This window comes from Diospyros lotus, chromosome 6, assembly GCF_014633365.1.
Source record: "Diospyros lotus cultivar Yz01 chromosome 6, ASM1463336v1, whole genome shotgun sequence".
NCBI lineage: Eukaryota > Viridiplantae > Streptophyta > Magnoliopsida > Ericales > Ebenaceae > Diospyros > Diospyros lotus.
The window spans coordinates 41,915,078-41,934,464 of record NC_068343.1 but is presented as its reverse complement, the minus strand read 5'-3'; the positions used below and the strand labels follow the sequence as shown (position 1 = coordinate 41,934,464).

Below are 19,387 nucleotides of genomic sequence, written 5' to 3'. Positions count from 1 at the left end.
CCCACACATAATTACAGATGTTAGATATGTGTGGGTATTCACGTATTTATGATTTTATACTTAAATTATAAAATTACGTCATTTTAATTTTTAAAATTTAAAATAATTTATTTTTTATTTTATTTACAAATACAAATAATAAACCTAAAACTAAATCTCTACACTAAAATTTCACCTTCCCTAAAATTAAAAATTAAGCTCATCAAGCTCCTTTGCCCATGTGCTCATTTCCAAAATTCCTAAAACTTTAACAAATACACAGTTTTTTCTTATTGAATCTATTTTCATTAATTCTAATCAAAAAATAATTATTAAAATTTAACTAACACTATTATAAGCAATTACTAATATAATTCTATAAACGTACGAATATAATTATTAAATTATTATAATTAAGTATTAATTATTTGTTGATAATATAATATATTAAAAATTACAAACATATTAAAAAGAATACAATATATGATATGGATCGTGTTACATTAACATATCTAGACAAACACGATGAAAAGAATTTGAATATATGGTTGTAGTGATCGGTGTTCGATCTTATGGGCATAGAGTTTGCATACGATGTCCGTTTTTAGCACATAATATATACTTTTGAGGTAGCTCGACAAGTCGGATTGAAAAGTATCGCTTATCTTTTAAGCTAACCTCATGTGTACCCAATCGTAATTTTTTAATGTACACATAACATATTTTTAATAAATTATGTTTTCATAACCTCATGGGTACCTAATCATATACATGAGTGAATTCAATGTACGCATACTTTTTTAAGAACTAATTAATCCTAGCTGTTAATCATAGCTCTATTTTCAATTGATTTGACTTCATCAAGAAGAAGATGTTCATGCATGTTAATTAGTATGAACCATTAGGTATTGATTTAATTGCTATCATCGATCTAACTATATATATAGCTGTAACTGCTACTATTTGAATCCTAGTGGTTTCCCATTTGTTAATTTAGAATTTATAATATTTGATCAGGTGAAGTGAATTTTATGTTGATTAAGGAATCAGTCATCTTTTAATTTATTAATTAAACTAATCAGGAGGAAGGTTCAATCAAGATTGTGATTTTGGGATTAGAGAATATATAATTAATTAATAAAACATTAATTAAGAAAAAGTTATCAATAGCATAAAAGGGTATGAAAATGTTAAAATGTTCGGCCACTGGGCAGTGAACATAAGGCAACGAAGGGGTCAAATTAACAGAAAATAATGCAACGAGGGGGTCAAATAAATAAATAATTAACTATACAAATATACATAATACATTGATGTCTCCAACTCCAACGGTATTATTACTATTATTATTATTTTAATAATAATAATAGTATATATATATATAGTATACATATATTATTATATATTCTATTTATCAGTGTAGATCGACTTCCCTCCCAAAATTCCCATTCCCTCCAAAACCCTCAATCACGCATCTTCCCCCCCCCCCCCCCCCCTCTCAATCACGCATCTTGCCCCCATCCCTCTCTCTCTCACTGTCCCCCAACTCTCTCTCTCTCTGAACTCCGGCTATCGACCCCTCTGCCTCCGCTTCTGTCTCTGTCTCCTTCTCCGATCGTCATCGTCCTCGCCTCCAGTAGTCGTCGCCGCGTTCTGTTGTTCGATTCTCTCACACCGCTCCGCTTTGGCAACTCAGAGATCATCTTCCCAAGGTAATTCAAATGATCTTTCATTTTGATACTTCTATGCGAATACAATATAGGATTTAGGAAGATATAGATCATTGCAATTAACTTCTAGAGAGATCATTGATTTGCAACAAAAACCCTAAGTTGAAAATGATCTCTGAGTTGTTTTAGTTATAAGGAAAAAATTCTCGGACTACTAACTACTAACTAGTTTGACTAATCTAGCTCTTCGACCTGTTGTTTTGGGTTTGTCTTCCCTAATTGGTTGAACCAGAATATCTTCCTTGACTAGTCTAGCTCTTTAACCCTTTGCAAAATAAGTTTTAGAGCTTCCTTTATTAGACTACTTACTGTAAACGAGGTCTCATGTTTTAAATAAGTAGTCAATTCTTTAAATTCTGTGCTGTAATGAACCATGAAAACTTCGTAGGTCTGGATCTTGTAGGCATTGCTTAATGGTTTTTGGGAGGTTGACTATGGGTGGAAATTAGCTGATCTTTCCCTTCAGTTGCAGTAATTTTTATGCAATTTTAAAAAGTAGATAAATTAAATATATCACTTTTTGTCTATGGATTAAATTTAACTGTTGTTGTTGAATTTAAATGTGATTATATGCTCGGCTGCGACCAATTCCTAAACAAAACACGCCACCCCCATCAAAACTAAACACAATTTCCATTGTTTAATTATATATATCACAACAGTTTCTATTATTTTTTTTATAAGAAACAGGCATTTGATAAAAGTACAATTGAATTGAATTGATTTTTTAAAAACCAAATTAAATGGAACACACAATTATTAATAAATGATTTGTTTTAATGGTTATATTATTACTTTTTTAAAAATAATTACTTAATATTTTTTAATAATCTTACGAACATATATTGAACCTAAAATGCAGACGGTCCTGCTATTAATGTTGGCTGGTGGCTGCCAACATTTATGATTTATGTCAATTAAGGCGTAGGCGTCCATGTCGACGTCTTCCATCCCCTTTCCGCCTTCACTCACGGCCACACAAAAACAGGAACATTTCAAAATCGATGGGCTAATTCTAATTGTCACTTTATCTATCTCTATTTACTCCCACTTCATGAAAAAAAAAATCCTGCTATTATAATAGAATTAATATTTATTTATGTCATAATATACCATTTGTAAATTTCTTAGAAAAGATGAGAAATTTACCGTGTGATTGGATGATGAGGCCAAAAATAATTTCCTCTATGATAGTGTTCATTTTTTACATCACCAATGCTTTCCCTTCTTCAAGTTAATGCATCCTTAAGCTTATTGTTCTGATTAAACAAAAAAAACCATTATGTAAACACATTTAGCTGACTAATTTGATGATAATCCATGGACAAAAAGTGATATATTTAGTTGAAAGTTTTATTGCAGTTGTAGATCTGGGCTAAAGGGGCATCCCTTTCACATTTGCAAATATATATCAAACAAATATATGAATCCATTGCATGCACTTAATTTGATGGTGGTTTGGCAAAATTAAACATGTCCAAAGACAAAAGGAACTAGGTTACTTGGGCAAAATAGTTTGATGACTTACCTTACTCGATTTTTAGTTGGAACTTGAATCATTAAACATACTTCCAGCAGAGTATCTATATTTGACATCATAATGAACCTTATGAGTTTCATTCAAAGTTTGCTAGTGTTGTTTTGGACTCATTATGTTGTTCCTTGTTTTGAATATGGCAATGCTGACTTCAGTTTTGGAGTTTCTTGTACTGGTTACTGGGTTCCTGATTTGTGAATTTGGTTGTCTAGATCTCTCAGCTTCACAAAGTTACTTGACCCCTTAAACCTTTATAATTAATCCAATAGCAGAATTTGTCTAGTTTTGAGAAAGCTACAAGTATGTCAAATGTCTTCATGGTGTTTAGATAAGAGGCTTATATGTGGGTTTGCATAGTATATCTTCTCCACTTAGGAATTTAAGTGTTAGTGATTCCTGAAAATAGGCTCCAAGCAATATCCACCATTAGAACTCTTTTTGAAATATATCACAGATTTTAGCACAATCAATTAGCACTCTTTTTGAAAAATGCTAAAGATATTTAAGTAAAAAGTATACCTTGGGCATACTTTACCTTGGAAGCACACTTTAGTAGATCATTTTTTGCTAGATGAAGAAGACATTTCTTTAAGGCATGTTCTAGCTTTGACCATATTTAAGAATCTGTCAGCATGATCATTAATTCTTCAAAGCTGTCCTTGGATATGAGACTGTAAAGCACACAAAGGAAATTTTTGGATACCCATTTGCTTGGGTCCTTAAGAGTTAGTATGATAGATAATAAATAAGAATAACCCTTTAACAAATTTATAAATAAGTTAGATCCACATAATGATTTTAAATAAATATGCAATGTGGTCTAAGATTTTTGCTCTTTGAAAATAATAAGGATAAAACATGATAAACCTTTGTTGTGACATGATAGCTTTTTTTTATAGGAAACTGATTTTCATATGTCAAAAGAAATTTAATATGAAATCCATTTTGAAATAGATATTTTTATGAACAGTGCATAAGATTTTGAAAAATGTAAAATGAAATGCACTTTTCAAAATTTGCATTTCTTGACAGCACATGACAAATAAATTCATGAGATTTAGTGATATCATTACTTGTGCACTTCAACTCATGATAAATAACAAATGTAGATATAGAGACTATCTACTCTTTCTCATACTCATTTAAGCACATTTACATGATTGATGCTTCGGGAGACATGCTTTTAATGCTTAACAGGTTAGCTTTTCATAAAATAATGAAGCTCAAAATAATCATGCAACTTAAGCAAAATGACATCCTACATTCATTGTCGTTTTAGCACGCTTGAACTCTATTCTTGGATCTATATATTCCTTTGATACTTTAAGCAAACCCTGTTCTTCTTATACACCTGTTCTGCTTCCTAATTCATCCCTAACTTAACCATCTGAAGGCTTTTTCGAGCGAGCCCCTAGGCAGTTCAACAATCCTTTTTGTAGGTAAAAACTATCAACCCTTTTTGTAGGTAAAAACATCATGGGTAATGTATAGCCTTTACCAATGGTGATTCCAAATCAGCAAGCTTATGGCCCATCAACATATAGGTGACCAAAATTCATTGGTGCAAAATTCTCGCAGCATCATCCATGTAATATCTTACTTAAGCATTGAGAGCTTTTTCACACCTTCATTTAGGCAATTTTCTATTGGATTGTAGGTAACTCAATTGTTGCAACAAAACTCAATGTGTCATAATCTCCTTCTACTGAACCAATCAATATCATCCAAAATTTTCATTGTCATCACTTTTGTTCTTAGTTTTCTTTTTTTCTTTTTTTTATCAGTTTGGCATAAAAAAAAAAACAATTATGGTGTAATAACAACTATAACTCAATGTGTCATAATCTTTTTTTCTTTTTTTCTTTTATTTAAAGTTTTTACTAGTTACTTAAAGTGTTAGCATGAGCATGATAGCATGATTAAGCCCCATGATGTGTCATCGGTTCCCTCTCAAATAAAATTATGTTTCACATCTTCCATTAACTTTTTTTTTTTCTTTTCTTTCGTAATCACGAGAGTTTTACTTTTTGAAAGATGAAGTTTTAAATGTGCATGATTTTCCAGTTGAATAGATTTAGATGTCTAATCATTATTTTAAATGTGCATGATTTTTAACAGATTTTTTTACGAAAGTAGGATATTACTTGTATTCTATGTCTAAATGCTTGTCATTGTACTTAACCCATATGTAGACTATAATTTTGAGATCATCAATTATTAAGAGACAATGTATAATACTCTGTTAATAATGGTTAAAAATATTACAAAAGTTAGCATGCAAATGAAATTAACTTTGTATATGAAAAAATGCAAATAAAAAATTCAAATGTAAGTATATTATTTTTACTTTGGATTAGGGGAGGAAAAAGTTCAAATCAGGGAAGATTGGTTTGCATAGTTTTATTTTTATTAATTGAAGAGCTTATGTTGGGTATCTTGTGAAGAGTATTAGGTTCAATCAAGGATAAGTGTTTTATAGGAGTAAAGAAAGTTATCAAAAAGAAAAAGGAATGGAGTAATGCACTGGAAATGTCTTTTTTATGATGTAGTTAATGCATTGAGAATTTTTTTTTTTTTTTTGCGAATCAAATTGATTTTAAAACTTGCATTTTCGTTTATTTTCTAGTTTTTCTTTGTATTTTTGCCATGTTTTTTGAAAGGTGGGGGGAGTTGATCTGTGAAGGGATTGATTAGTTTTTCTTTGTAACTCTGAATGAATTTGAATAATATAGAATTTTATCATATTGTGGAGATCTAGTTGTTGCTAGTTGTTACTTAAGTAGAAAGCATTTGTTGGATTTTCCATCATATTCCTTTGTCGGTGGCATGAATAGCATTGAGTGGGTATGCTTGTGAAAAATCATGGCCGATTTTGATGATTCAACTGCTTTATATTGGCATAATTGAGATTATATTTTTAATTTAAAAATAATTGATTAAGAATATGTTGTATTTTTTTACAGGAACAAATGATGCAGTTGAAGCGAGATAATCCTCCAGATAAAATGATTGATAAGAATATCTTAGAAAAGGTTCTTGGACGACAATTTGTTCGCTTGTTTGGTTAGGAGCGATCTCCTAGTACTTTCGGGACAACATGCACTAGTGAGGAGTCTAGTCGTCCAACATACAAACAATTGGTTAATGATTTGAACCAGTACAAGTCTCTTTTTCAAGAGCTCCAGAGAGACGTGAACATGTTACGGCAAGTATTGATTGAAAAAAATATTATGCCTCATCCGTCTACTGCACATGTACCATCTGATCATAGTTCAGGACGATATCGCCTCAATCCATCTCGTCTTAACCCATCCAGCTCTAGCCCTTCCCTCCATTCTACTGAAGAGGAGTTTGGCGACGAGATTTAATAATTTGTTTTATGCTTTTTTTTCAAGAATGTTTGAACTTTTTAGGTGACTATGATTTTATGCTTATTTTGTGACTTTATAACTTTTTATGTGCGTATATGTTTGATCTAAATTGTAATAGATGACTTTTTATTTTGTGACTTTTTATGTGCAACAATTGAAATTTTAAATATAATATTTTAACTTTGTCCACACATTATATTTTTTTTAGCCACATATTCAAAATCTTTTTAAATTATTATTCGCACATAATATTTTTTTTACCTACACAACGTTTTTACCCACACAAAAAAATTATTTTTAATATTATTATCCACATAATCTTAACTTTACTTACACATAAACAAATGCATGTGTCATGTCACATCATCATCCAATTAAAGCCACATCATTAGCCACATCAACCATATCACAATTACAACTTCCTGATATAAAAATACCTACACATACAAAAATATTTATTTACACATATATGTGTGGGTAATATATTAAGATTTACCCACACATGAATATGTGTGGGTAAAAGTTATTTTCTAACTCCCCTTTTACCCACACATCTTGACATTTTCATTATGTGTGAAGAAAAATTATAATTGACACATAAGGTAATTTTTACCCACATTTACGTGTGTGGGTAAATCCCTCAATTTCTTGTAGTAATGCCATTATGAAATCCACCCCTGTGGTAGCAATGTCAGGGTGTTGCAATCACCCCACGGTCATCATAGTCATTCCTTGGCTCACCGCAAGAGCACGAGTTTTTCCATGATGGCCCAACAACTAGCCACAGTCACTAACACAAACATGATATATGACAAAATAGAAGGAATATGCATAACCAAGGAAAAATATGACATGTAAGCCACAAAGGCATGATATGCAAGCCAACATCCAAACACAAGTGAAGCAACAAATGCTCAAAGTGTCACAAAACATACAGGAATCACTCACTTTGATCATTTTCCCTTCGATAGCACTGTTCACAGCCTAGTTTCAAGCACTAGGGGCTGTTTCTGCAGAAATCACATATTTCAGTGAACCAAACCTTAAATATTTTTACATGGGGTTGTAGGTAATTAAGATAGGAGAACAACGGTGAAAATTTTAGGTCAAACGGAGGTTGGACGCACCCTCATGCGCCCTCGAAAGGGTGGCTACGCACTACTTCCTTCCTTGTTACGGATTTTGTAACCTAAAATTAAAAATGCTATAACTTGCTCATTTTTGTACCGATTCGCTCTCTGTTTGAGCCTACGAACTTCTCTTTTCGTGCTCTACGACTCTACGAAAGAAAATTGGCTTACCTCTTTGATTTCCTTTCTATTTTTGCTACTTTTCGACCAGGTATCTCTATATTTCCTTCTTTGTTTTTTCTTTGGATTTCTTACACTTGTTTTCTTTCTTATACTTTAGCTTCACGTGGACTCTTCCCCTCCCCTTTATATAGCCTCTCAAATCTCAAATCTTCAAGATATCTCTTAGCCCTTAAGTTTTACCCAATTTTCTACCCTAGCCATCATTAGAATCTTTGATTTTTTCCTTCTTTGATTCTATCTTTCAATGCAAGTCTCCATTCCTTCCAATCCCAAGCCTCCAAATACACCCCCACGTGGTCTTTAGGATAAGCACTATTATCTCTTCTTTTGCAAGCCAATCCTAGTCTTCCAAGTTATGTCATCTTAGACTTTTAGGATAAAATTAATTATTACAACTTTCAAGCTAAGCCACCTTAAGACTTTTGGGGTAAGATTAATCATTCTTCCATAAGACTTTAAGGTGAAGTTCCAAATCCAATCCTATCTCTCCAAGTCACGTCTTCTAGGATAAGGAATCATCATTGCAATCATTCCCTTTATTACGTTAATGCCCTGAATCAAAATACCATCCATTTTGCTACTATAATTTTTATTACAACATCCAAGCTTTATATCAAATTCTAGGGTATTACACCAAGCACGGGGGGACAAGGTGGAGTGTTGGCAATTGTTGTATGCCCGAACTCGTGGATGAGCCCCATTGTTTAGTATCTATAGGAGGGAAAGTTGTCAAGCAATAAGATGGAGGCACGTCATATGCGAGCTCGGGCAAGCAGATACTATCTTCATGATGATATGCTTTTCAAAAAGGGCTTCACAGTCTCACTGTTGAGGTGCATCGATGCTTCTGATTGGCAGTCAGTTCTTAAGGAAATCCACGCAGTCATTTTGGCAATCACACTAGGGGACTGTCCTTGGCTCAAAAGACACTTTGGGAGGGATTCTACTGGCCTACCATGAAGTGTGACGCCATGAATCTGGTGAAGAGGTGTGACATACAAGAGGTTTGCAAAAGTACCACGAGCTCCACCCACCTGTTTGCAGTAGATGAGCAGCCTATGGCCCTTCGTCATATGGGGCATGGATATAATCGGGTCACTCCCAATAGCTCGCGGTAGGTGCAGGCATGCTATAGTGGCGGTTGATTACTTCACCAAATGGGTGGGGGCGAATGAGCTCATGGAAATATCCACAGCAAAGGTAGAGAAGTTTGTATGGAGTAATATTATTTGCAAATTCGGAGTTCCCCAACAGATAGTTACTGACAATGGGACCCAGTTCAGTAGCAAGCAATTCTTTAGGTTCTGCAGCTCGCTGGGGATAGTGAAGAGTTTCACAGCCATGGACCACCCTTAGGTCAATGGGCAGGTCGAAGCTGTGAATAAAATAATTAAGAAAATATTGAAAAGCAAGCTGGAGGCCAAGAAGGGAGCCTGGGTGGATGAGCTACAAAAGGTACACTGGGCTTACAGGACCACAACTCGGACCACTATAAGAGAAACTCCCTTCTCTATGGTTTATGGGTCTGAGGCCATGATCCCAACGGAATATGAGGTGACCAATAAGGGAAGAGCCACCTTCGATCCAAAGAACAACGACCATCTACTGGCCACAAACTTGACTTACTCGAGGAGGCAAGGGAGCTAGCTCACATGAGGATGGCAACCTATCAACAACGGGTCACAAGGTATTACAACAGAAGGGTCCGAGTTCGGTGTTATAACATCGGTGATCTAGTGTTGCGCCTTGTTCTTCCTAGAGCTCGCAAGGCCAGCAACGGGACACTAGGCTCGAACTGGGAAGACCCCTATATTATCAAAGGAAACTTGGGGAATGGTGCATATCATTTGACTAGCATGAATGGAGCCGAAGTCTCACGAGCTTGGAATGCGGAGCACCTTAGACCATTTTCGATAAGCGACACTCTTTCTCTGTGTAATTTTAGTTATTGATTGATGTTTTGTTTACTTTGACATTACTCCTTTAATAAATTGAATTCCTGATTATTGCTGCCAAACCTTATTATACCAATTTTTTGTTAAAATAAGAGGCAAGAAATAAGACCAATTCAGGGTTAAAGGGCTATGGTTTGTGAGCTGGGGCCCATTCAACTTGGCCTATGTGTCATGGTTTGTGGCTTATCTGAGCATCCATCTTAGTCCTCGCCCTAGGCTATGGTTTGCGAGCCAAGACCCATTCATCTTGACTGCAGTGTCTTGGTTTGGCACTTACTAAGCAACCATTTCAGCTAAAAATTTATAAGTCATGGTTCATTAGCTGGGGTCCTCTCATCTTAACTAAGAAGTCATGGCTTGCAACCCGCCTGGGTGAACATCTTAACCTCGCTAAACCCTTAAAAGTCATGGTATGTTAGCTGAGATCGAACTGCGATATATCTGGACATATAACTTGATAAGGGAATGCAATCCGATCTAATGTCAAGTTATGGCGTGTTAGCTAAGGTCTGTCTTTGGTTGCTTAAATGTTCCCACTCACGGCCTACTGGACACGTAGCTCAACCTTATTAGTTGTTTCTAGCAACTATCCAAGATCGTTCGGCTTTAAAGCTTACCAATTACGAGCTATGATGTCTCTAAGCTAATCAAAGATAAAACTTAGGCGTGAGACAATATTATGCATGCTAGTTATGTTGAATTTTTAGCTCGCAGAAAAGGTCAGAATAACAGAAGTTCATTAAACAAAATATTCAGATACCAGTATAAAGAAAAGAAATAAAGAGAAGAAAATTTGAAGCCCTAGCAGTCTAGAGAGTATCAGCTCGGAGGAACTGCGTCTTGGGGAGCCGGGTCTTCTGCAATTTTAGGAGGAAGGTCGACCCCGATCTAATTAGGTACAAACGAAGTTGAGACAACCTCTTTATTTGCGGCCTCGGCAGCAAACATCCACGACCGCCTCTTCACCAAAGAAGGAAAATTCCAATTTTGGATGCTCCTTCCACAAGGTGAAGAGAAATTGGTTGCAGGTCTCAAACTCAACTTCCTCGCTCTCCTTGGCGACCCAGGCTTCAGCTTTGGCCTTTATTTGCATGACCTCCACTCTGATATGTTGGCCCTCCTGTTTTGCTGCCTCCGCCTCCTTTGACGCAGCGTCTGCTCGTTGTCGGGCCAACTCCAGCTCGCCTCGTGTTTTGCTCAACTCCACTTCAACTTTGTTGAGCTTCGAAGTGGCGGAAGACAGGCCCATCTTGTAAGCTTCTTTCTCGTGGGCCAACTCATCCTCAGCTTCCCTCTTGGCCCTGTTGGCCTCTCTCACCCAATCTTTCAAGCCTTGGGTGATATTCTGAGCCCTTTGGGATTCAATGGTCAAGAAGGTCAGGCTATCTTCCAACTTCTTCTTGTCCTCCCTGAGCACCTTTGCGGCAGCCTCGAGTTGTTCTTTATCCTTGGTGAATCAGGCGATCTCCTCCCTCTATTTCAAGGCTCCCAGGGAAGCCTGTAAAGCATGAAAGATTAGTACATGAGAGAAAGATAAACAATATTGACGAAGTCAAATGAAGGAACTGTAACACCAGGTGTAATCGGTGTTAAGAGAATAGCAAAGGAAGTAAGAAAACTTCCAAAAATACCCTTGAGAAGGTGATGGATCCTTGAGATTGAGAATGCCCATGAGAAGGGTATTTTGGTAATTTGGATAGAGAAGTCCAATAAAGGGTATTTTGATAAATTAAAAATAATTCCTATGTGGAATTAGGTGTGTAAGTGAATTAAATCCCAATTTTGTATTTATGTGGAGATATATGGGATTAATAATTCATAAAAATGGTATTTTGGGAATTTTGGAATTAATTCCATAAATGAATTAAATTATGAAAAAATAGGAAAAATGGAGAATATGCAATTATTTGAGAAAATAATTATTTTTCCCTAATTGGTGAATAAATGTGGTAATGCCACATGGATGGTGGAGATAAGAACTTGGAACCCAATGTTAGTGTCTTGTTGTGACACTTGGCATTTTGTAGTCCAAGTTAAATGAAGAGATTAAATTAAATGCAAAAGAATTGAAATTGGTCTTTCAAGCATTTAAAGAGAGGCATGATGGTTTGGATTAAAAGAAAATTCAAAAAGAAAATAAATTAGTTATGCATTAATGTTTGAAAATATATGGAGATTTTATTAAATGAGAAAGAAAGCATTTATGTCTTTCAAGTGGTCTCTCATGTGATGGTAGAAATCAGTCCCATTAAATTAAATGGGAAGGAAATTAATTATGTCTCTCAAGTGTGATGTGTTAAAATTAGTCAAAATAAATATATGAGAAAATGGTTAATTTTGGTATTGGAAGACTAAATTGATCCAAGGGTTAGGATCAAGTATTGAAAAGGTGAAATATATCCAATAGCTTGGATTAAGTCTTGAAAATAGCATATAATTGTCTCATTAAAGTAAATGAGAAAGAAATGGAATTTTCAAGAGGGATTCAATGGTTGAGATTTGGCCTTAAAAAGGGGAAAGAAATCCAATGGTTGGGATTTTAGAAGACTAAAGCACATGGATTGTGCTTTTGGTGGAAGGCTAGGATTTGTTCTTTCAAATCCATAAAGATCCAAAGGCCTAGATTCATTCTTGAAATATGAAGGCCTAGTATAAAATGGCAAGTAAGGAAGTCTTCTCTTCCTTTGGCTATTTGGAGAAAGAAATGAAGAAGGAAGGAAAGAAAGAGAGAGAAAGAAGTTTTCCATGGAGGGAAAAGTGAAGAAGGAAAGAAGATGATGAAGAAATCAAGGCAAGTATACATTCTTCTCTTTATTTTTGGTATGCTTGTATGCAAAAAAAATAAGTGGCTTGTTGAAATGCCATTTTAGGTGGGAGAAAAGGATGTTGGAAGCTTTCTTGAAATAAAGATTTAAAGGTTCAAGAATGAGGTAAGGGATGGCCCCATGTGGTGGAGGCCTTGCATTGCATTGTAAGTAGGTTGCATAAATTTTTATGTATCTCTTTACATGCTTTACTTGTACATGAGACCTATGGCCATGGGGGCGGGAAAGAAGTGGTAGGTTAATGCCTCAAACCATGTTGGGTTGTGAGGATGGAATAACCTAACCATGCTTGCATGCATTTGCCATTATATAGACTTGTTATGCTTGTATTTACTTTGCATATGCACCTTTACTGAGCTTTTGAGCTCGTGAGGTTTTATCCTCCCCTTGTAGGTTGTTCTTATGTCAAAGGAAAAAAGGAAAAGTGGCAAACTTGTGGTTGAAGCTCATGGTGTATTATACTTTTTTTTTGTAAATTTATGGCTTATGGAAGCCTTGGTTGTGGTGTTGATTTAAGAAATGTAAACTTATTTGATTGATAATGGCTTTTTAAAGCCAAAGTTATGAGTGTATTTTTCTTTGAAGGTTTGATTTTATTTTGAAATGAGGCATTGGTTTAAGGCATGTTGAAGCCTAGGTTGGGTGAAGCCTCATTGTTGGGTGTGTTGTGGGAAGCAACCAAGATGTAAAATAAAATAATTTTGTTGGAAAATAGAGACAAAATTTGGATGAAAGTGAATTATTTTACTTAAATTATTTTTCTAGAAAATATGGGTTTAAAAGCCCAAAGAAAAAAAAATGAAAAGGGAAAAGGAGTGAAGGAGCAGCAGGGGGGAGGCAGCCAGCAGCCACTAGCAGCAGCAGGCCGCAGGGCGGCTGCACGGGCGGGCGGGCGCTCGCAGGCGGGAGCGTGCGCGCGGGTCGGCGCGCGTGCGGCATGCATGGCTAGCCCGCACGGCCAGCGCCCCGCAAGGCCCAGCGTGAGCCCCGGGCGTGCCAGTGGGCCCCGTTGGCCAATTTTTTTAAAAAACTTGGATTTTTTTTTGGGACTTATGGGCCATTTCTTAATTGATTTTGGGCCCTAGAGGAATTTTCAAAATATCGGGATTTTCGGGCATTTTGGAGAATAATGTTGAAATTTTGGAAAATTGAAAATTATGAGTTTTTCCTCCTAAATTGGTAATCTATCAATGGATTAATTACATGGTGATTTTATGGTGCCCAATAAAATTCTTAGTCGGAAAAAGAATTTAAAATAATTGAGAAATGGCGGTTGGGCATCTTCATGAGTTTTCTTTTCAACCAAATGCGGTGTGGTTGAAGCCCAATTCTGCTAGGAAATCTTGGGGTTGAGGGAAGGGAAGGACGAGCCTAGTTCCCACCTAGGGTGTTTCGTCTTGAAACATGATCCACCCTTCATCAAATGCCGGGCAGGTGGACAATTTAGGTAATTGTTCACGAGTAACACCCGTAAGTGGGAGCAGGGCGTTACAAGAACTTATTAAGAGACCTTGGCAAGCAGTGAAGATGGAGAGTTGTTCGCATTTCAGCTGCTCCTTTTCCAGGATTTTGGTAGAGGTGCCCAGGATCCCGTCTGGATAGTCGAGAAGGGTGTCGAAGTACACCCCCCAGGAGCAGCCTTCTCAGATAGGGCTGCCACCTTCTTTATTATTTCTTACTGACTTGGCTGAGAAGGGGAGGTAAGCTTTCTTTTTCTCTCGGCTATAGAAGAAGCTCAGACAACCTCTTGAGTTACAGATTTCATGCGCTTAGCTATAGCTGCGGTCGACTCATGCTACGAGGTGGAGGCAGGCTGGGCATCAGGGATCGGCTCTAGCAAAGATGTGGCTATTGTCGTAGGGTTGGGGCTAGGCAAAGCGGCAACGTTGCGATTCACTGTAGCTACCTCTGAACGAGGTTTTGATCTTTGAACACTGGTAGGAGAAGAGGATGAAGAAACTACCGCAAGCGAGGTCGCAGATTGACCAGGCTTCCAGAGTTTGAGCCTTACCAACTCTGATGTCTCTGACATGGACTCAACCTCTAAATCCCGATGAGCTCTGCCACCCTTAATGGGGCTCCCGTTGAAGTTGACCACTTCAAAAACGGACATTATCTATCTTTAGCCCTGGGCTCCGATGTCCTTCTCCCTGATGGATTTGCATTCGAGGGAAAGAGTAAGCTGATATTTGCGTAGTAGGAGTTCGGTGAGCTCAGAGTCGTCTGCATCATTCTTCAATTTTGAAGCAGCTTGAAGCCCCTTTGCCTTAGAAATGGTCAGCTCAAGTTTCGTATTAGCGACGTTTACAAGGTAGATGAGAGATTTTAAAAAGAAATAATAACAAGAAATTATTATTACAAGTGCGAGCTGAAAATTCACTTACTCTGTATGAGGACAAAGCCGAAGTTGCTAAGACTATGAAGGGAGGTACAAGAGATATAAAACCAATGAGTTTTAAAGTCTTCTACATTGGACTTACCCTTGGCTTTTCCCTGAGGCAAGAACTTCTTATAATTAGAGGAACGAGCTACCATATAATACAGTCCGTCCTTGGTACCCTTGAAAGAATAGAGGCACCTAAGGAATTTGGGTGATAGAGAAGGAAGGTCGTTCTTTTTGAAAAGTATAGCTAGGGAGATGAGTTAGGCATAAGAGTTTGGAGACAGCTGGAAAGGCGCAAGCTTTAGATTGTTAAGGATATCTATGAAGTATGGTTGAACTAGAAACCTAAGTCCGAACTCTAGGGGTTGGGGGCTAACGACTACGAATCTTAGGGGGGAAAGGCCACATGGTCACCAGGAGAAGGCACCATTACGTGGCTGCCGCAGGGCAGGTGGTACTCTGAAGCGTACGATCAGACGTCACTGATCATCATCTTTGAAGGGTCGGTGCAGGGTTGGTGTATTGGGGTACTCCTTCAACGACCTCGACACCATGGGAGGTCGCATCCTGCACAATCCGCGCCTAGGCCCCTCTGTTGTGCTCCGAAGAGCTAGAGGTGTCACTGTCTTCTACCCTGTGGTTGCGGCGCTTTTGACCTGATGTGGACATCTACAATGGAAAAAAACAGAAAAAAGAGTCAGGTCATGGAGATTAAACCAATCCTCATGGACCAAAGTTCCTAAGGGCATCTCTTATCTATGAGATCACGCGCTTCGCAACAGGGTACTACCTAAGACAGGGGAGCTAAGTCTACAAGCCTACTAGCCCTCTAAAACAAATGGATGTTAATCCTATATTCAGCAAGCTCAAAGGCTAGACAACACATCACTTGACGCCCTAAAGATACACAACCATCGGCAAAAGGCGAGGCGTGGAAGAGGAGTAGATAGAAGGAATGGAAGCAGCGGTAAAGTGAGCTAATAAGTTGTAAGAGACTTATTGTTTTAGATTGATTGTTGCAATTGTAAGACCCCCACCTAGGTCCCCACATGTAACACCCCGCCTTCTCGGGGTGATATGTAACGTAAGATTCTAGGGATATTTTTTTTTTTTCAATCAACGAAAGCTCAACACAAAACCATTCCCTCAAGATCCTGTTACACCTTCTCAGTATATCAACTATGAACCATCAATAAACTAAGACAAGTACATCATCTCAAATGTGGAAGCTAGATCGAAACCTCAATAGACACAATCGAAACCACTTTATTCATAATATAAAGTCAAACCAACATTTACATGATGTCATCAAAATTAACAACATAATTGAAAACGACATAAAGTAAACTATCCACTAATTGTCGTTACTCCTCGGCAATTCCCTTTCTCTTCGCACTACTGCCTTCACTTGGAACATTTGAATATTCTAGAGATATAGTCCATATTAGATGATGAATCATCTAAGTGAGAGTTCAAAAAAAACACATTTTTCATGAATGAATGCAAGGCATGAAATAAACCAATACACCCGGTAAGCCCTAGCCCAAGAGAATCCCAAGTGCTTAACCCTACCACGGGAAAAGAACAATCTCTTTAAAAGCTATGCCACCATACCGACTCAACGACATGACACAATTCTAGCTTAAGAGGGGCAAGCCAACGCATCTCTCCAACATCTCGAGAACAATAGTTACCAACTCCCGGCCTAGGAGGGTCACATCAACGCAAGAACCCGGCTCACCACATTTACGTCAGAGATTACGCTCCCACTCTAAGCATCCAGGAACCACCACACAATCCCAACTCCAAAATTTCACATGAACCACCTAGTCATCCTAGTGCAACTTTCCTGACCAAACGACCTGACACAGAAACCAAGGCGGTTATCCTGGCATACTCACTAGCACAAGATACCCCTCTTATTCCATCACGCCCTTGGAAAATTATGGCAACACTATCCAGACAACATCCTAGGCTGACATCCCACATGAACAACACAATATGGACCACCTAGTCGTCCTAGTGCAACTTCCCTGACCAAACGGTCAAGCACGAAAACTAAGGCAGTTATCTTGACATGCACGCCAGCATCATATTACCCCTATTATTCCGTCACGCCCTTGGAGAATTATACTTACACTCTCCAGATAATATCTTAGGCTGACATTCCATACGAACACACAAAACACAAGATAATGCCACATTTCACAGTTCCATGCATTATATAAACAACAATTTATAAAATGCAATACACAAGTACAAAACGTTTAGGGACGAACCTCCTTCATAAAACCAACCGTTACCGGTTACTGTTTGCATGCACAAAACCATTTTGCATGAACAAGTTAATTTTGGTAGTGAACAACTCACAAGTTAAAACCAAGTTTCTAGGTAGAGCACTCACAATAAGTAGAGTTTTGGGGGAAAAAACTCACCTCGAATAATTCGGATTGCCTCGATCCTCGTGCATTGCCTCGATTTGCATGCCAAATCTCAAACACTTGCACTTATACTCAACCTCGAGCCATGACACTTCCTAAACACCATATTTAATTAAGGAAGCATTAAAATCTATTTTCCTCAATTTTTCCATAATTTCCTCTATTTTCTCCCAATTTTCACATCGATAATTCCAAAATAATTATTTCCTCAACCATTTTCCCAAATATTTCAACATGATAAATCTTAAAATAAATCAAGAAAAATACTAGAATCAGAATTACCAAGATACCCCTATCCACGCGCCCTGCGCGTGGCTGTGCGTGAAAGCTCGTGCGTACAACCACGCACCACCGTCTTCTTTGATTTTTCGGCCGCGCCGATGACTCCGATGGAAGATCCGATCACACCCTCTTCAAGCCATTGATGAGTCAATCCTAATGGTACCTTTTTTCGGTCGAAACAACACCGAAAAGGCCTCCAAAAGGCTAGTTGCAGGTCCAACGAGGCGGATCGCTTCGAATTTTCTGGCGAGGTTTGAATAGCCTTTAAACGTAATGGAAACTCCTCCAAAATCTCCAGAATCCTTCTCCTTGATGCAAGGATCAAAACCCCCTTATCAAATCCCTCAAACACATTCAAAATCGCAGCCAATTTGATGCCAAAAACTCAAAACCCTAGGCCCCTATTTATACCCAAAAACTAACCCTCTTTCGGCTATGGCTTGGTCCCCAAGCCACGACCTCCCCCAAGCCACCCTCGACCATCCCATCGTCGGAAACGGCGACCATGTGCGTGGAAGGCGGCGGCCGACTTTGACTTGCTGCGTTCACACCTCCATTTTCAATTTATTACACTTCAACCCCTAGTTTCTTCAATTGATATTTCTATCCTCTCCACAACACCCCTGATATATCCAAATATACCACTAAGTCCCACAAGTTCTGTACTCCTCATTTCACCCTTGAAACTTTTGAAAAATTACTTTTTGACCTCTCTTGGATAAACTTGAAAAATTACATTGAGGCCCAGTTACTCGTTTTAACCTTAAATCCATTCGTTTTAACCCGAAATCACTCAAGGGTTGTTCTATACATAAAATATTGGTCCCCAACATGCTCTGTTGACTTTCTGGATGATCCCTACATCAATTCGATTTTCTCAGCCCGGTTGACAGTTGTACTAAAAACTGTTCCCGATCCCATTTCTTTTATCATTTAAAATCATAACTCGAATCACCCATTCTTACTATACCATTTTCCTTAATCATCTAGGGTTCGGGGTACTCTTTCCGATTGATTTGGTCTCTTAAAACTGCGATAGTGTACCCTAAAGCCTCTTTTTTTCAAAAATTCCATTTATGCCCTTCATTAAATATCGTTTAAAGCCTTAAATCATTCCCGAGTATTACACCACAAAACCAGAGCGAGTGCTGTAACACCCCGCCTTGCCAGGCGTGTCACTATAAAGGTATTTTCAGGAATCTTTTTTTTAAAATAACATCATCACGCACGGTGCTTCATAAACAACTTTCACATGCACATAGAGGATCCCGAAAACCCCAGTCTTGCCCGTTTAACTTAACAAGATTAATAATCTTAACAACAAAACGAGACATATCATAACGCAACGGATACATTAACATCAAACATCGTGATTCTTACATAGTATTTCCATAACAATATACGTAATACATATAACCCAAATGATAACAACGTTATCATACAACGACTATCAATCTAAGCACCATTGACCTTCAACCGGCCATGTCCTTGCCCTCGCAGTAGTCCCTAGCTAGAACATTGAACGTTCCAGGGGCATAACCCAGGTTAGATGACAAAACATCTAAGTGACG

The 19,387-nt window shown here is 37.6% G+C and overlaps 1 long non-coding RNA gene across 1 annotated transcript; it reads left to right on the top strand.

The window, feature by feature from the left end:
* Positions 1–1,482: 1,482 nt before the first annotated feature.
* LOC127804700 (uncharacterized) lies at positions 1,483–6,756 on the top strand. Its single transcript, XR_008023708.1, has 2 exons — positions 1,483–1,691; positions 6,210–6,756. It is a non-coding gene; the product is annotated as an uncharacterized LOC127804700 (long non-coding RNA).
* Positions 6,757–19,387: the final 12,631 nt, after the last annotated feature.